Source organism: Notamacropus eugenii, chromosome 4, assembly GCF_028372415.1.
Source record: "Notamacropus eugenii isolate mMacEug1 chromosome 4, mMacEug1.pri_v2, whole genome shotgun sequence".
Classification (NCBI taxonomy): Eukaryota; Metazoa; Chordata; class Mammalia; order Diprotodontia; family Macropodidae; genus Notamacropus; species Notamacropus eugenii.
This window is the reverse complement of record NC_092875.1, coordinates 229,909,504-229,923,637: the sequence shown is the minus strand read 5'-3', so window position 1 is coordinate 229,923,637 and position 14,134 is coordinate 229,909,504. Positions and strand designations below refer to the sequence as shown.

At 37.3% G+C, this 14,134-nt stretch overlaps 1 protein-coding gene across 2 annotated transcripts in view; it reads right to left on the bottom strand.

Moving 5' to 3' along the window:
* The window catches only part of SPIRE1 (spire type actin nucleation factor 1), a 235,225-nt gene that overhangs the window by 96,692 nt on the left and 124,399 nt on the right, over positions 1–14,134 (bottom strand). The gene's annotated exons all lie outside the window — the stretch shown is intronic.

The window sequence follows — 14,134 nt, the reverse complement described above, 5'->3', positions numbered from 1 at the left end:
TGACATTACTCTTTGGGGTAGGAGAGGCCTTTTTTGTTTGTTTGTTTCAGTATCCTCCTCTTGAGAAGAACCTTGGTCTTCTGTATTCTCGGTTCTTTCTCCTTTGCTTGCTCATCTTTGTTTTTGTTTTTTATTTTTAATTCTAGCAGGTCGTTGTTATTATAATTATCTCTAGTCCTGGGGTGTGGGGGATTGTGCCTCTGGCCTCAGGTCCTTCTTACTATTATTTTCTAAGCTTTATCCTGGGTCCAAACTCTGCACTTCTTTCCCCTTCCAAGTCACAGCACACTATGCTGGAAATGCTCTTATTCCCTGAGGACCCTCCAGTAGCTATACCCTTCAGTCCTCCACTCTGGTGTGTAACCAAAGCCAAGAACTCAGGTCTCCTGTAAGTGTCCAAAGACAGTAATGTCCTGCCCCACTGCTGCATTCATCACTTGTGTGCTGGTTCCTTCTTGCTGCACTGTGTCTCTGAAGCATAGCTGGGCCTGACATCCCTCAGTTATCAGAGGTTCCTTCAATCTTCCCCTGCTCAGATATATGTGACTCCCCAAACTGTCGGTGGGGTAAGAATTCCTGTGACTGAGGCTGAGGCTACCTCTCAACCCAGCTGCCCTCAAGGCTTATTGTTTGTTGTTTCAATGGAGATCTCCAGTTGGCTAAGGAGGAACAGGGTTCTGCCCCAATTCTTGTTTATTTTTGCCTCTCTATATTTACCCTGAGGCTCTGTTTTGTCTTGTTTGTGGAGGAGATGTGGAGAGCTTAGAATTTTCTGACTTACTCCACCATCTTCCTCCCAAGTTCCCATTCCTAGGTAAGTTAATTAGATTTATTAAGCACTTCTTAAGTGTGAGGCACTAACAACTGTTGAGTTTAAGAAGCTCACTAATGAGGTAGACAACAAATACTATATACATACAAGATATAAACATAGTAAAATTGGAGACAATGTCTAAGGGAAAGTAATAGCATTTACAGTGAGGTGTCAAAATATAAAAACATTACAAATCATGACCATGTGAAGTCAATTCTGATTATTAAAAGCCAAGGATTACTTTCTTTCTTTTAAAAATATTTATATTAAAATACATAGCTTTTAGGTTGTAAAGTTATCTATAAACATTGAAAAGCTTTTCTTTTTAAAAACCATTTTTAATTTTATTTTTTCTCAGTTATATGTAACCAAAAAATTTTAACATTCATTTTTTTTAAATTTTGAGTTCCAAATTCTCTTCCTCCTTCCCCTCTCCTCAAGCAACTTCATACAGATTATACATATGCATTTGCAGTCATGCAAAACACTTACATATTACCCATGCTGCAGAAGAAAATACACAGAAAAAACCCCAAGCATACTAAAGAAAGAAAAGGCATGCTTCAATTTGCATTCAGACTCCATCACTTCCTTCTTTGGAGGTAGATAGCATTTTTCATCATAAAGTCCTTTGGAATTATTTTAGATTATTGTGTTGCTCAGAATAGCTAAGTCATTCACAGTTAATTACTGTACAATATTGCCTGTCATTTTCCTTTTTTTTTTTTTTTTTAAAATCTCTTTGGGATACAGATCTACTGGTGGTTATTGCTCGGTCAAAAAGGTATGCACAGTTTTATAGCCATGTGGGAATAGTTCTAAATTGCTCTGCAGAATCATTGAATCAGTTCACAACTCCAGCAACTCTATCAGCACAGTGCGTATTATCCTATTTTTCCACATTCCCCTCTAACATTTATCATTTTCCTTTTCTGTCATATTAGCCAAACTGATAGTTGTGAGGTGGTACCTAAGAGTTGTTTGATTTTGTATTTCTCTATTTAATAGTGATTGAGACAGTTTTGATTTCTTCTTCTGAAAACTATTATATCCTTTGACCATTTATCATCGACTGGGGAATAATTTACATTCTTATAAACTTCAACTCTCTATATGTTTGAGAAACAAGACCTTCATCAGAGAAACCTGCTGTAAAATTTTCCCCCAGTTTCTTGCTTCCTTTCTAATTTTGACTGCATTGGTTTTATTTATTTTTAATCTGATGTAATCAAAATTATTCATTTTACATCCTGTGATCTTCTCTATCTCTTGTTTAGTCACAAATTCTTCTGTAATCCATAAATCTAACAGAAAAAATATTTCATGCTCCTCTAATTTGCTAAATGGTCTTTCTTAATACCTTACCTTATTAAGCAAGAAAGCAAGTCACACAATAAGCATAATAGCTGAAAAAAAGATGCAGGTTTTCAATAAACTTTAACATAGACTATTTAGGAAATAATGGTTTCTTTGTGAAATTCTGTGAATTTCTTTGTGAATATTCTGTAGCCTTTACATTTGTAGTAAGCCCTTTTCCACACTTTAATAATATTATTTTAGTCACAGCTCTCATTAGTTGAAGAAGCATTATGGCATAGTCAACGGACAGATGGTCTTAGATCTAGGCAGCTTTGGGATCAAATTCTACTTCTAACAATGAGAGGCTATATAACCCTAAGCAGGTCACTTAACATCTCAGTGCTCCAGGCAACTCAGAATCTATGCCAATGAATCACACATATCTGGTCTTTCCCAATCCCCATGCTCTCTTCAAAGAGGGTAATGCAATGTTATAAACCTAATCTCTGGTTTTGAAGCTAATAATAATAATAATAATAGAAATAGCTAATATTTAGATAGTGCTTACTATGTGCCAGGCACTGTGCTAATCACTTTACAAATATTATTTCATTTAATACAACAACCTGGAAGTTGGTGCTATTATTATCCTCAATTTATAGATGAGGAAACTGAGGCAAACAGATGTTAAATGATTTGCCCAGCGAAACACAGTCAGTTGGTATACAAGACTATATTGGAACTCAGGTCTTCCTGACTCCAGTCCCGAGTGCTCTATCCTCTTTACCACCTACCCTTCCCCTTTAACAGTTCCAGGGACAGGCTGAAAACTTAACATTCACTCTGAAAAGCAAGATCCTGAACCAGATCTGTCACTCTAAGAGCTTTTATTGCTACAAAACACTTATGAGATGTTTTGTTCATCTATTCCCATTTGTAAGGTTCATTACCTAAAGAGGCAGTAACTGCTGTGAGAAAATTCCAATTTCCACATATTAGTGAAAAAAGTCACTACCCAGAATATTCTTAGGCACAGTTGAATCCCAGTTCAAGACATTTTGCCATTCCAAGAAGTAGCGTTTTATCTTCATCCAACCTGTCCCTATTAATTTTAAATCTAAACCAATTATGCAGTGTAAAGTTAACAAATAAATAGTGTAGAGGAATGCATTTCATCCTTTAAAAAATTACCAAAACACTTGCCGCATGTAACCTACTTTCAGGCACTTAATCCACTCCAGTCACCCCTCCCCAACAATTTTCTTTGCTTAAATTTGTAGCAAACAATATTTACTTAACATTTATGAGGAGTAGGTGTTTCCATTAGGACTAACTAGGCAAGTGGAATTTGAGCTCTTGAATTCTCTAAATCATCTGGATAGGCAAAACATTATCATACTGGGCCTTCTGATATTTGCTGGTGATAAAGGTTCCCTCAACACTCCATAGGAAATTCTCAAAACCAAAAGAGCTGAGCCATATTTTGCTCTCTGGCTCATCAAGTTCTAGTCTCCTAAAACTTCATCTGAAAATAACCCATGAGTATCTCAAGTCACAGGTATTGGGGGAAAAAAAACAGATCAAGTCTAAAATTTAGGTGTTCAAATTCAAGAGACTCTGGAAGTGTCTGTGATTTGCAGGGGATAGTTTATGCTTTGATAATTGCATCTAATATAATTGGTTTCTTTTGTAATCTTATATATTTTACTTTATGCATCTAAAAACATGATTCTGAGAAGTCAATAGGCTTCATTAGTCTGACAGAGGGATCCAAGACATAAAAAAGTTAACATCCACTACACCTTTGTATAGTTCAAGTACCTGCTTTTTATATATTGAAATTATATTAGTTAAGACATACTTAATTCAAGCACAGAAAATTAAGATAATCAGTTACATAAAACTATACTCTGCTAGAGGATTTTTAGGAAAAAATTTTCATTTTGATAAATTACATTAATTTCCTATGTGGATAGCCACATCAAACTCTTGAATGTCCATAAGAATCTGTAGGTTCTTGATGACACCTGCTCAATGTCATCGACAAAAAGAAAGATCTAGGGGCTCTTCCCTTTCCCCATCTATAAGAAATTCTTCGTCAGCTTGGATTCTGTGTCACCAGGAGGCAAACATCTCTGATAAGCTTATGCTTGTTTGCATTTGGCCTCATCTCATATTAATGATCAGATTTTTCCAGAACAAAGTTTTCCCTGTTCTTTTATTGTTCAAGGAAATTCTGGATATATGCACAGGAGACACGTGTACAAAGATAGCCTTTGAGGCAGTGTTTTGTTCTATCTAATCAATATTTATAGTCAATGGGGGATTCCCCCTGAGAGAACAGGAAATAAACAATTAGAGAAAAGCTTACTTTGTGCCAGGAACTGTACTAAACACTATAAATATTATCACATTTGATCCACACAACAACCCTATTTAATACATGTTATTATTATCTCCATTTTCAAGCTGGGGTTAAGACATTTTACAGACAGAGGTTAAGAGATCTGCCCAAGGTCACACAACTAGTCTCTGAATTCAAATTTGAACTCCGGTCTTCCTGACTCCAGGCCCAGTACTCTATCTGCAACACCTTGGCATCTTGTGTACTTGGCTTCCTTCATTTAACTGTGTGATGGCAAACATTTAGCCTCCTTTAGAATGTCACCTGTGAAAGCCTGCTTCTTCCCTATGGAAGCTTTATCAAGGATACACCTTGATATGTGTGAATATTATTCTGATAAATAGGGAAGTAGATAGATACATAGATCAATAGCTGATGATACACCCTTGGTCAAATTTTATTTTTCATATTAACCAGGCCTGAGATTTTCTTTTCATCTCCCTACCATCTCCCCTTCAGAAACTTTGTGAACTAACTGCCTTCACAATTGTGTAGTTTTCAGCCTGAATCTTGATCTTCATGCTATTTTTCTCTTTTTTCTTTTTAGTACTACTTCTGTCTCATCTATGAGCATATCAGAATCTTATGGTGACTAAATATTTTCTAAGGATGAAAAAAGGTTATTACAAAAACTATTATAAAACTATAAAATAAAATAAACATAAATAATTTTTTAAATTATATTTTTTTTATTATAAACCTCTGTGTAGCCCTAGGCAAGGCACTCAATCTGTCAGAACTCTTAGTTCTTTAAGTCTACAAGCCTCAAAGAAAGCAAAGCGTGGCTTGATATCAGTGGAGGAAGTTTCCTCATGTGAGAGTTCACTAAATAGGTGAAATCTTGTCTACTTCCAATCTCTATTCCTATACGAGATTTAACTCAGTCACTAGTACCCTAAATGTTAAACCCTTGTCCTATAGAAACCAACTTGTCATATAACTAGAGTATTAATCTTGACTTTGCCACCCTAAAGCAAAACTGAAGACAGCTGAAATTAAGAGGAAGGATGGCTCAGTTTTTTCTTGGAGGTAAATAAAGATTTTGGCAAAGTTTGTGTTTTATTATGTACCCAGTAGCAACAAGAAACCTCATTTTGTAGGACATGTGGTCTTTTTCTACTTGACTTTTCATGACAGGTATCTGCAGAAAGTCAACCAGAAAAATAATGGCAACTTATACAATCACTTCTATTGCAAATGATGAAGTAAAGAAGTTACATGAAGAACTTGATAAGCCCCCTCTAAATTAAATATGAACTTTAAAACTGCTCGACTTCAATGCAAAGGCAGGACTAGGTGAGGATAACAACAAAAACACTGGGCAAGGGGGATCAGCAATAAAGAATTAAAGAGTCTAAAGATTTGTAGACTACATGAAAGCTTCATGTCTATACATCATGAAAGCTTCCTCTGAGAAACTAATCAGATGGCAGTGGACGTGAAGAGAATCAAAAAAAAAAAAAACACAGAAATGAAACTGATTATATTTTAACAGGAACTATCTACTTACTAATATGAATGACCTTAATCTATCGATAGTAAATTATTCTTTACGTCAAAAAGCTAGGGAATTAGTATTGATTAGCTGAAAATTTAACTTTTAACTGAGTTACCATAGCCACTACAGACTGATTACCTCTTTAAAAAATTCAAATACAAGTCAAGTACACAATATTAAAACCATCTTGAGAAAGATTTAGTCAGTATTTAATGATTGCATAGATACATTAGGGCCTTAATCCATGGGACTACAATTTTGAAGATTTATTTATATACTATCATATAAAGTGGCATCATAGGTATGGCCCTGGATTAAAGTCCTCCTATGACACATACTGTCTATGTTACCCGGAGGAACATCAGTTAACCTTTCAGTAAACTAAGAAACTACAAAGTGCAGAAGAGTTGCTGATCTGTATTAGTAAAGGGAGTTTCTTCCTGAGGAATTCTCTGTAACAATGAACTTCCCAGCTTGGATTAATAATTGTCTAATTACAGGCAATGCTGCAGATATGTAGACATAGACACATATCTCTAATACACACTGGCTGTGTATGTTGGACAAATTACAACCTTTGAGTTACCCAGGCAAATCTCTAAGATTAAAAACTGCAGTGCATTTAGTAATCTGTATTGGTTGAGTATGAGTGAGTTGAGCTGAGTATGAAGAATGCTGTACACCAGTGAAGTCATATGTCAAAGAAAAAAAAATAAATGATCATCACTTGAGAAACCATAAGAAAACGAGTTACACTAACGATGTCATGATGTACTTCCAAAAGCTGATACCAACTTTTACTGCAATTTGTTTCATGAAAAGAGTACAGATATCCCTCAGGAGATCAAGAAGTGAGACAACAAATTTCTCAGAATAGTAGGGAAAAGTGCCTATAAGGTCAGGCCATGGAGGAGAAGATCAGGGGGAATATTCCTATTCTTTTGTTCCCACTTGTAAGGACAGTGGAAATTAGCTTACTATTACAGATCCTTTGAGCTTCCACTTTCAGTTAAGGAAATGCCCCGGAGTTAGAAAACTATAAAATAACCTCTTGATAAAGATCCAACTGCCCAGAAGCCAGTCATACAGCAAGTGCCCTGGTGGAGATTTCGAGTATACTAACAAACCAGGATAGAAGATCTGTGCATTACTATTCACTAATAAAAACAAAAATAATACAACTTTTCTTATTCCTTTAAAGCCACTCCTGCTTTTCCTCAAAAGAGTCTGGTGAGTCAACATTTTCAGAGGTATGAATATACAAGGAAATTCCAAAGATGTGGTACCATGATTTTGTTGCTGTTTGCTAGGTAACTTGCTAGCACTCAACAGTCTTTAGTCACTCACAATAGTATCCCTACCACCACCTAGAATGATATCTCAGGGTCTTTATCATAGCATTTTTCTTCTATAATGACTTCCCAGAATCCCCCACAGCTTAGTTTCTTTTGCTCTATAGTTCCTCCATAGAGGAAGATTCCCCCTCTATATTGGCCTTTGCGTTTTGAGTCATACCTAATAAAGAAGAGGGAGAGGAAATGAGTTGCTTAATTCTTGCCTAAGACTCTCCCCTTACCACTCTATCCATTGCAGCTACTCGAAGTTTCCAATATTTACAATTAATGGGAAATTAAAAATTTTGAAAAACCAACTCCTTAACTACTGACTTCATTATATGATTACCCGTCAAGCCTTACACTGGAGCTGATTCTGGCGCCTTCCTCTCTCAGACCTCTGTCAAAACATATAGGTCATTCAGGACAACTCACAGAATGATAATACTATATTTAAACGTAACACATGATCCTACCAAGAATGTAGTCAATGGACTGTTTTATGATTCTACCTATGATCTTTGACCCCAAAGACCTCCACATGTAAAGGATAGAACTGAACTCTTTTCTCTCCTTTACTAAGTAAAAATACTTAAAGTTTAATATTTTTTCATAAAGAAAAATTATGTAGAGAAATTGACTTAAATTATTGGTCATTTGACTTCTGGATAATTGAGAGTTAACGATCTTCAATAATAATGAATGATAAGGCATATGACACATGCTGTGGATATAAGGAAAACCTACAATTTCTAATTATGAAAGTATGCTTCATATATTGCAATATTTGTGCATATTTTACTTTATAATTATATTTAAAGTTATCTTTATTTCCTATATTTACAATAAAATATAAAATGCAATTTTACTTAAGCATCATAATTTTTATTTATTTTTAGTTTTCAACATTTTCACAAGATTTTTAAGTGCCAAATTTTCTCCTCATCTCTTCCCTGTCCCCACCCCAGGACACTGTGCATTCTAATTGCTCCTTCCCCCAATCTAAACTCCCTTCTATCTCCCCCACCCCCTTCTCTTCTTCCCTTCTCCATCTATTTTTCTGTAGGGTAAGATAGATTTCTATATCCCATAAGCAAGAGAATTTTTACTCTAACTACCATGTAGAAGACTGTAGTCCAAGTTCAATTTGATTATATATGCATATATTCCATATAGTTAGATAATATATATATAATATGTAATAACATATGACTATACACACACTTATATGCTCTACATGGTGATTTGTCCTTTGTTGAGGAAGAGTACCAAAATTACATCACGATGCTAAAGTTGTTTCAGTGTGTCTGACTGTGGCTGATCAGACCAAAAAGAGCTCAGAATGCTCTACCACAGTCAGGCATATATATATAGTCTGTGTGAACATCTGAGGTAGATTCTCTAAGCTTGCACATCTTGCATTTGGTGTTGTTTTTTGAGCCATTTCCATTCTGCTTTGTTCAATCCTTTTCTGACATGGGCATACAATGCTGAGCTGTTCTGTGCCAGCATCCCCATGTCACAAAAGACCTTGAGAGTGTCTTTGTATCACTTCTTCTGACCACCATGTCACCATTTGCCCTGTGTGAGTTCTCCATAAAATAGGTCATTTTGGCAAGTGTACGTTTTCATTCGAACAACATGGCCAGCTTGTTGAAGTTGTGCTCTCTGAAGCACAGTTTGAATGCTTAGCAATTTAGTTTGAGAAAGGTCCTCAGTGTCTGATATCTTATCCTGTTGGATGATCGTTAGAATCTTTCTAAGACAATTCAAATGGAAGTGATTCAATTTCCTTGGATGGCATTGGTAGACTGTTCAGGATTCACAGGCATACAATGAGGTCAGCACAATAGCTTTGTAGACCTTCAGAATGACAGTCTAAAACCTCTTCTCTTCCATACTTGCCTGTGGAACCTCCCAAACACTGAGCAAACTCTGGCAATGTATGCATCGACCTTATCATCAATGTGTACATCTCTGGAAAGTACACTATAAAGGTAGATGAACTCATCCACAGCATTCAAAACTTGTCCACTTGCTGTAACTGATGGTTCCACATATTTGATTATCCATTTGCCCAACAGATATCCAACACATTTGTGATTATCTCCTAAAATTCTCTTCCAAACTACGCAAAATGACTCCCAAAACCAAACTTTGGAGTAGCAAAAACAACAAGCCCAAGACAATTTAAAAAGTCAGTAAGAGAAGTCTTTGACAGAGGAGTAGGTGCTGACCCAGAGTACAAACCAGTGGTGGGCCTTCTTCCAACAGCAGCAGCTTCAGAAGTACTCAGTCTAGAGACAGTAAGGGGATTGTACAACTGGTCAGAAAGAGATTACAGATATATTTGCTGGCATTGAGGGCAGCTGTTGCTGACTGGCAACTCTGCTGTCCAAATGCAGTTCCAGTTTGCAGTTCTAAGGTGGAACTGTTGTCTTATCACAAGAGATTGAGGGGCCCTAGTCATAGGTCCAAGGAAGAGAGGACTAGAGCTTTTAGTTACAGGAGAGAAGGGGCCTTGGTCACAGTTTGATAGCCAAGAAGAGTTCTAGCACTGGCAGCTACAGGGGCCAGGGGCCCTTCCTCTCTTCAGATTACAACATCTTGGAAACACTTGCAAACTCTCAGAGCTAGCCTTGAAAACAATACCACAATAAAGCCTGAAGCTTGGCACAGTGCCTCCCTACCTCCAGGTGAGCAGTGCCCAACTTTGTAACAAAGTCCAAAGTTAAGAAACAGGATGAAAAATGAGCAAACAATAACAACATCAACAAAGAAAACTTGTTCATAAAAACCTACTGTGGGGTAAGGGAAGACCAAGACATAAGCTTAGAAGATAGTTATTTGAAAACAGCTACAAGAAAAGTCTCAGAGAAAATGCTTACTGGATACAAACCTAACAAGAATTCTGAAAGAATCAGAGAAAGAGAGGCAGAGCCAAAATGGCAGAGTAGAAAGACACACCTATTCTACCTCTCCTCTCATAGCCCATAAAATACCTGTAAAAATGACCCTGAACAAATTCCAGAGTAGCAGAAGATGCAAAATGAGACAGTGAAAGAGATTCCCACCCCAAGATAGCCAGGAAGGTGGACAGGAATCGCACCGGGCACAAAGTAGAGTGCAGTCCAGTCTTGGTGCGGCCTGAGCAGGCCTTGAGATGGAATCCCCAGCAGCAGATGCAGTTTCCAGATTGCTCAACCCACAAACGCCAAAGACAGCTTCCAAGGTCAGTGAGAAAGCGCTTTCACATGGGTGAGAAGGGAACACATTCTGTCCCCAGTAACCCCAGGGCAGCAGCAGTTGTAGCCTCACAGCATCCATTTTAGGAGTCCTCCACCCAAACCCTTGGGGGAATCAAGCAGCTGATCTGGATCTCAAGTCTGACTGGCAGTCCTGGGAGGAGAAGGCTGGCCTGGTGGAACTGGAGGCAGTTGTGGAGAGAGAACCCCACTCCCAGATTCTGGGCAGAAAAGCTCTATCACACCAGTCTCAGAAAAGAATGCAGCCCAGCCTTGGTCTCATGGTATCAGCAGGAATAGAACTGGAGCAGGCATCAGGGGCGGAATCCCTGGCAGAAGCTATGGTTCCAAGATTGCTCAACCCATAAACACCAAAGACAGCTTCAAAGTTCCAGGTCAGAAGAGCTTGCAGTAGCTCACAGATCAGAGTGCAGGGCAGGAGAGGAGTAAACTCCTCTCCCTTGATTATGGCATCTTGGAGGAACTGAGAACTTACAAGTCCCCAGAGTATAACCTCCTCTTGACAAGGACTCAAAAGTCAAGTAACTGGCTGGGAAAATGCCCAAAAAAAGGGAAAAAAATAAGATTACAGAAGGCTACTTTCTTAGCAAACAGGTATTTTCTTCCATCCTTTCAGATGAGAAAGAACAATGCTTACCATCAGAGGAAGACCTAAAAGTCAAGATTTCTGCATCCAAAACCTTCAAAATAAATATGCAATAGTCTCAGGCCATGGAAGAGCTCAAAAAGGATTTTGAAAATCAAGTTAGAGAGGTGGAGGAAAAATTCGGAAGAGAAATGAGAATGATACAAGAAAATCATGAAAAGCGAGTCAACAGCTTGTTAAAGGAGACCCAAAAAAGCGCTGAAGAAACTAACACTTTTAAAAATAGGCTAACTCAACTGGCAACAGAAGTCCAAAAACCCAATGAGGAGAATGTTTTAAAAAGCAGAACTAATCAAATGGAAAAGGAAGTTCAAAAGCTCACTTAAGAAAATAGTTCTTTAAAAATTAGAATGGAGCAGATGGAAGCCAATGACTTTATGAGAAACCAATAAATTACAAAACAAAACCAAAAGAATTAAAGAACAGAAGACAATGTGAAATATCTCATTGGAAAAATAACTGACCTGGAAAACAGATCCAGGAGAGGGAATTTAAAAATTATGGGACTACCTGAAAGCCACGATCAAAAAAAAGAGCCTAGACATCATCTTTCATGAAATTTATCAAGGAAAACTGCCCTGATATTCTAGAACCAGAGAGCAAAATAAATACCGAAAGAATCCACTGAGCGCCTCCTGAAAGAGACTTGAAAAGAGAAACTCCTAGGAATATTGTGGCCAAATTTCAGAGTGCCCAGGTCAAGGAGAAAATATTGCAAACAGCTAGAAAGAAACAATTTGAGTATTGTGGAAATACAATCAGGATAATACAGAATCTGGCAGCTTCTATATTAAGGGATCGAAGGGCTTGGAATAAGATATTTCAGAAGTCAAAGGAACTGAGATGAAAACCAAGAATCACTTATCCAGAAAAACTGAGTATAATGCTTCAAGGGAATAAATGGTCATTAAATGATATAGAGGACTTTCAAGCATTCATGATGAAAAGACCAGAACTGAACAGAAAATCTGACTTTCAAACACAAGAATCAAGAGAAGCATGAAAAGGTAAACAGGAAAGAGAAATCATAAAAGACTTTCTAAAGGGGAACTGTTTATATTCCTACAAGGAAAGATAATATTTTTAACTCTTGAGGTATTTGGGCAGCTGGAGGGATTATACACACACACACACACACACACACACACACACAGAATACAGGTTGAGCTGAATCAGAAGAGATGACATTCACAAAAATAAAATAAAAATTGGGAGGTGAGGGAGGAAAATACTGGGAGGAGAAAGGGAGAAATGGAATGGGGCAGGCTCTAAGTCATAGAAGAGATAAGAAAAATCTTGTTCAATGGAGGAGAAAAGGGAGAAGGTGCGAGGGAAAAGTGAAGCCTACCCTCTTCACATATGGTTTAAGGGAGAAATAACATGCTCACCAAATTTGATATGAAAATCTATCTTACACCACAGGAAAGTAGGGGAGGAGGGGACAGGTGAGGTGAGGGGGATGATAGAAGGGAGGGCAAATGGGAGAAGGGAGTAACTAGAAGTAAATACTTTTGAGAAGGGAAAAGGTCAAATGAGAGAATAAAAAAGGGGGGGACAGGGTAGGATAGAGGGCAATGTAGTTAATATTACACAACATGATTATTATATAAGTCTTTTGCAAAATGACACATATATAGCCTGTACTGAATTGCTTGCCTTTTCAGTGGGGATATGTGGGGAGGGAGGGAAGTTGGAATTGAAAGTATTAGAAACGAATGTTGAGAATTATTATTGCATATAACTGGGAAATAAGAAACACAGGTCATGGAGTATAGAAATTTGTCTTGCCCTACAAGAAAAGAGAGAAGATGGGAATAAGTGAAGGCTGGGGTGGGATAGAAGGGAGCGTATACTGAGGGAAGAGGTAATCAGAATGCAAGGTACTATGGGGTGAGGGGAGGGGACAGATGGGGAGAAAAATTGGAACTCAAAATATTGTGGAAATGAATGTCAAAATCTAAAAATAAATAAATACAAAAAAATAAAGAATAAAAACTCTTCTAGGGCCAAAAAAAAGGAAAGGGATCCATACTTATACAAATATTTATAGGAATAGTTTTTGGTGGTAGTGTGGCAAAATATTGGGAACTGAGGCAATGACCTGGAAAACTGGCTGAACAAACTGCAGTATATGATTGTTGTGGAATAATACTATGCTATAAGAAATGACTAGCAAGATGCTTTAAGAAAACTTGGACTTACATGAAATTCTACAAATTGAAGTGAACAGAACAAGGAGAACATTTTACATAGTAACACCCATACTGTACAATGATCAACCATGAATGACTTTGCTATTCTGAGCAATACAACGAACCAAAACAATTTCAAAGCACTTATGAGGAAAAATGCTCCAATCCTACAGAGAAAGAACTGATGGAACCATACTTTTTTTAAACACATTCTTTTTTTTTCTTTTGGTCTATGTTTCCTTTTACAACATGACTAATATGGAATTATGTTTTGCATGACTGCACCTAAGTTATATCAAATTGCCTTCTCAATGAGAGAGGAGGGATGAAGAATCTGAAACTCAAATTTTTAGAAAAATTTATTTAGTGTTAGTTTTCAACATTCATTTCCACAAGATTTTGAGTTCCATATTTTCTCCCCATCTCTCTCCTCCTCCAAACTCCAGATGGCATGCATTCTGATAACTCCTTTCCCCACTCTGCCCTCCCTTCTATCACCCCTCCTTCTCCTCTTCCCCCTTACTTTCTTGTAGGGCAAGAGAGATTTCTATACCCCATTGTTGCATATCTTGTTTTCCAAGTTGCACGTAAAAACAATTTTTAACATTTGTTTTTAAAATTTTGAGTTCCAAATTCTCTCCCTTATTCTCTCCCCACCTACTCTCAATGACACACTAAGCA